The sequence below is a fragment of the Neoarius graeffei genome, chromosome 9 (genome assembly GCF_027579695.1).
Source record: "Neoarius graeffei isolate fNeoGra1 chromosome 9, fNeoGra1.pri, whole genome shotgun sequence".
NCBI lineage: Eukaryota > Metazoa > Chordata > Actinopteri > Siluriformes > Ariidae > Neoarius > Neoarius graeffei.
In genome coordinates, this window is record NC_083577.1 from 91,651,240 (window position 1) to 91,656,088 (window position 4,849).

Consider the following 4,849-nt stretch of genomic DNA (forward strand, 5'->3'; position numbering starts at 1 on the left):
CTTATCAGCATTAGGGATCTGCAAGACAGCCCTGGATTGGTTCAACTACTGAATGTTGATTTCAGTTGCTTACAGATAAGGCTTGTTGCATGTAAAGGCTTGCCGATTCAGGTCCTGCCACAGGTCTTTGCTCTCGAGACTCTCTTGAAGGTTTCTTTCAATCGATGACAAAAATGCACCTCTACAATCAAGAAGTACAGGCAAGCAGTATGCCGCCCATAATTGTGGAACGGCGTGAGGTGAAAAGCCATGGCAAGATGATAAAACTGGCCCAAAAGGGACTGCCAGTAAACAGGAGCCATGGTATCCCAGCAGAGCCTGAGACAAAAGTCTTCTGTCGGTGCAAGACAGATTCCTTGTGTGCCCATCTTACTTTCTGAGCTGAAAAACGAGCGAAGACGGCATGGTGGCACACTGGATGTTGAATTGCAGGCCTTGCGCTGATGCTTGTGGGTTGAGATCCTCCCAGAGTTCATTGGTTTTGAAGTTTACCGCATGTTCATTTCAACTGTTATGAACAGAAAAGGACTTGTCCCTGGAACAGAACAGGAAACGTGAGGCCAGGCAGGAATTTGAAAGAATCTGAGAGGAAACACCACAAGCCCTGGGCAAAATGGGCTCTGTGGTGCAAAGGATAGCGTGTTGGACTTCTAGGGTCATCGGCGAAGCCATTCAAAGGTTGTGGGTTCAAGTCCCACCAGAGTCAATTCCTTTTGTATACACTCTGCAGGGAAGCTTCTTCCAACGGAAATCGTCGACCTGAGGTGAAATCCTTTGGATTTGGCCATTCCTTCTTTTCCTTCTGAGATGCAATTCTTTCTTGACCCCAGTCAAACAGAAATATCACCAAGTTCCACCTCTTCCGACGAATTTGGCCAAAAGGAAGCTGTACCTGAAATTCCAGTTCCTCACAACACTCATGACATTCACTCCTGCCATAATTTGTGCTTACACCTCCAAAGCCCACACTTGCATTCTCCATGTGGGAGAAAACCCAGCAGCGCCTGATGCAAGACCCTACTGAATGTTGATTTCAGTTGCTCACAGATAAGGCTTGTTGCATTTAAAGGCTTGCCGATTCAGGTCCTGCCACAGGTCTTTGCTCTCGAGACTCTCTTGAAGGTTTCTTTCAATCGATGACAAAAATGCACCTCTACAATCAAGAAGTACAGGCAAGCAGTATGCCGCCCATAATTGTGGAACGGCGTGAGATGAAAAGCCATGGCAAGTTGATAAAACTGGCCCAAAAGGGACTGCCAGTAAACAGGAGCCATGGTATCCCAGCAGAGCCTGAGACAAAAGTCTTCTGTCGGTGCAAGATGGATTCCTTCCGTGCCCATCTTACTTTCTGAGCTGAAAAACGAGCAAAGAAGGCATGGTGGCACACTGGATGTTGAATTGCAGGCCTTGCGCTGATGCTTGTGGGTTGAGATCCTCCCAGAGGTCATTGGTTTTGAAGTTTACCGCATGTTCATTTCAACTGTTATGACGAGAAAAGGACTTGTCCCTGGAACAGAACAGGAAACGTGAGGCCAGCCAGGAATTTGAAAGAATCTGAGAGGAAACACCATAAGTGCAGGACAAAATGGGCTCTGTGGCGCAAAGGAGAGCGTGTTGGACTTCTAGGGTCATTGGTGAAGCCATTCAAAGGTTGTGGGTTCAAGTCCCGCCAGAGTCAATTCCTTTTGCATACGCTCTGCAGGGAAGCTTCTTCCGATGGAAATCGTCAACCTGAGGTGAAATCCTTTGGATTTGGCCATTCCTTCTTTTCCTTCTGAGATGCAATTCTTTCTTGACCCCAGTCAAACAGAAATATCACCATGTTCCACCTCTTCTGACGAATTTGGCCAAAAGGAAGCTGTACCTGAAATTCCAGTTCCTCACAACACTCATGACATTCACTCCTGCCATAATTTGTGCTTACACCTCCAAAGGCCACACTTGCGTTCTCCATGTGGGAGAAAACCCAGCAGCGCCTGATGCAAGACCCTACTGAATGTTGATTTCAGTTGCTCACAGATAAGGCTTGTTGCATGTAAAGGCTTGCCGATTCAGGTCCTGCCACAGGTCTTTGCTCTCAAGACTCTCTTGAAGGTTTCTTTCAATCGATGACAAAAATGCACCTCTACAATCAAGAAGTACAGGCAAGCAGTATGCCGCCCATAATTGTGGAACGGCGTGAGGTGAAAAGCCATGGCAAGATGATAAAACTGGCCCAAAAGGGACTGCCAGTAAACAGGAGCCATGGTACCCCAGCAGAGCCTGAGACAAAAGTCTTCTGTCGGTGCAAGACGGATTCCTTCCATGCCCATCTTACTTTCTGAGCTGAAAAACGAGCAAAGACGGCATGGTGGCACACTGGATGTTGAATCGCAGGCCTTGCGCTGATGCTTGTGGGTTGAGATCCTCCCAGAGTTCATTGGTTTTGAAGTTTACCGCATGTTCATTTCAACTGTTATGAACAGAAAAGGACTTGTCCCTGGAACAGAACAGGAAACGTGAGGCCAGGCAGGAATTTGAAAGAATCTGAGAGGAAACACCACACGCACACGGCAAAATGGGCTCTGTGGCGCAAAGGATAGCGTGTTGGACTTCTAGGGTCATCGGCGAAGCCATTCAAAGGTTGTGGGTTCAAGTCCCACCAGAGTCAATTCCTTTTGCATACACTCTGCAGGGAAGCTTCTTCCGACGGAAATCGTCGACCTGAGGTGAAATCCTTTGGATTTGGCCATTCCTTCTTTTCCTTCTGAGATGCAATTCTTTCTTGACCCCAGTCAAACAGAAATATCACCATGTTCCACCTCTTCCGACGAATTTGGCCAAAAGGAAGCTGTACCTGAAATTCCAGTTCCTCACAACACTCATGACATTCACTCCTGCCATAATTTGTGCTTACACCTCCAAAGGCCACACTTGCGTTCTCCATGTGGGAGAAAACCCAGCAGCGCCTGATGCAAGACCCTACTGAATGTTGATTTCAGTTGCTCACAGATAAGGCTTGTTGCATGTAAAGGCTTGCCGATTCAGGTCCTGCCACAGGTCTTTGCTCTCGAGACTCTCTTGAAGGTTTCTTTCAATCGATGACAAAAATGCACCTCTACAATCAAGAAGTACAGGCAAGCAGTATGCCACCCATAATTGTGGAACGGCGTGAGGTGAAAAGCCATGGCAAGATGATAAAACTGGCCCAAAAGGGACTGCCAGTAAACAGGAGCCATGGTATCCCAGCAGAGCCTGAGACAAAAGTCTTCTGTCGGTGCAAGATGGATTCCTTCTGTGCCCATCTTACTTTCTGAGCTGAAAAACAAGCGAAGACGGCATGGTGGCACACTGGATGTTGAATTGCAGGCCTTGCGCTGATGCTTGTGGGTTGAGATCCTCCCAGAGGTCATTGGTTTTGAGGTTTACCGCATGTTCATTTCACCTGTTATGACGAGAAAAGGACTTGTCCCTGGAACAGAACAGGAAACGTGAGGCCAGCCAGGAATTAGAAAGAATCTGAGAGGAAACACCACAAGCGCAGGGCAAAATGGGCTCTGTGGCGCAAAGGATAGCGTGTTGGACTTCTAGGGTCGTCGGCGAAGCCATTCAAAGGTTGTTGGTACATGTCGCACCAGAGTCATTTCCTTTCGCACACACTCTGCAGGGAAGCTTCTTCCGACCGAAATTGTCGACCTGAGGTGAAATCCTTTGGATATGGCCATTCCTTCTTTTCCTTCTGAGATGCAATTCTTTCTTGACCCCTGTCAAACAGAAATATCACCATGTTCCACCTCTTCCTACAAATTTGGCCAAAAGGAAGCTGTACCTGAAATTCCACTTCCTAACAATACTCATGACATTCACTCCTGCCATAATTTGTGCTTACACCTCCAAAGCCCACACTTGCGTTCTCCATGTGGGAGAAAACCCAGCAGCACCTGATGCAAGACCCTACTGAATGTTGATTTCAGTTGCTCACAGATAAGGCTTGTTGCATTTAAAGGCTTGCCGATTCAGGTCCTGCCACAGGTCTTTGCTCTCGAGACTCTCTTGACGGTTTCTTTCGATCGATGACAAAAATGCAGCTCTACAATCAAGAAGTACAGGCAAGCAGTATGCCGCCCATAATTGTCGAACAGCGTGAGATGAAAAGCCATGCCAAGATGATAAAACTGGCCCAAAAGGGACTGCCAGTAAACAGGAGCCATGGTATCCCAGCAGAGCCTGAGACAAAACTCGTCTGTCGGTGCAAGACCGATTCCTTCCATGCCCATCTTACTTTCTGAGCTGAAAAATGAGGGAAGACGGCATGGTGGCACACTGGATGTTGAATTACGTGCCTTGCGTTGATGCTTGTGGGTTGAGATCCTCCCAGAGTTCATTGGTTTTGAGGTTTACCGCATGCTCATTTCAACTGTTATGACGAGAAAAGGACTTGTCCCTGGAACAGAACAGGAAACATGAGGCCAGCCAGGAATTTGAAAGAATCTGAGAGGAAACACCAGAAGTGCAGGGCAAAACGGGCTCTGTAGCGCAAAGGATAGCGTGTTGGACTTCTAGGGTTGTTGGCAAAGCTGTTCAAAGGTTGTGGGTTCAAGTCCCACCAGAGTCATTTCCATTTGTATACGCTCTGCAGGGAAGCTTCTTCTGACCAAAATCATCGACTTGAGGTGAAATCCTTTGGATATGGCCATTCCCTCTTTTCCTTCTGAGATGCTATTCTTTCTTGACCTCAGTCAAACAGAAATATCACCATGTTCCAGCTCTTCCTACGAATTTGGCCAAAAGGAAGCTGTACCTGAAATTCCATTTCCTTACAATACTCATGACATTCACTCCTGCCATAATTTGTGCTTACACCTCCAAA

At 47.2% G+C, this 4,849-nt stretch overlaps 4 non-coding genes across 4 annotated transcripts; all 4 read left to right on the plus strand.

Moving 5' to 3' along the window:
• Positions 1-616: 616 nt before the first annotated feature.
• Positions 617-706, plus strand: trnar-ucu (transfer RNA arginine (anticodon UCU)). The gene is given in 2 exon segments: positions 617-653; positions 671-706. It is a non-coding gene; the product is annotated as a tRNA-Arg (tRNA).
• An 882-nt stretch (positions 707-1,588) lies between these two features.
• trnar-ucu (transfer RNA arginine (anticodon UCU)) lies at positions 1,589-1,678 on the plus strand. The gene is given in 2 exon segments: positions 1,589-1,625; positions 1,643-1,678. It is a non-coding gene; the product is annotated as a tRNA-Arg (tRNA).
• An 882-nt stretch (positions 1,679-2,560) lies between these two features.
• trnar-ucu (transfer RNA arginine (anticodon UCU)) lies at positions 2,561-2,650 on the plus strand. The gene is given in 2 exon segments: positions 2,561-2,597; positions 2,615-2,650. It is a non-coding gene; the product is annotated as a tRNA-Arg (tRNA).
• A 1,854-nt stretch (positions 2,651-4,504) lies between these two features.
• trnar-ucu (transfer RNA arginine (anticodon UCU)) lies at positions 4,505-4,594 on the plus strand. Its single transcript is given in 2 exon segments — positions 4,505-4,541; positions 4,559-4,594. It is a non-coding gene; the product is annotated as a tRNA-Arg (tRNA).
• Positions 4,595-4,849: the final 255 nt, after the last annotated feature.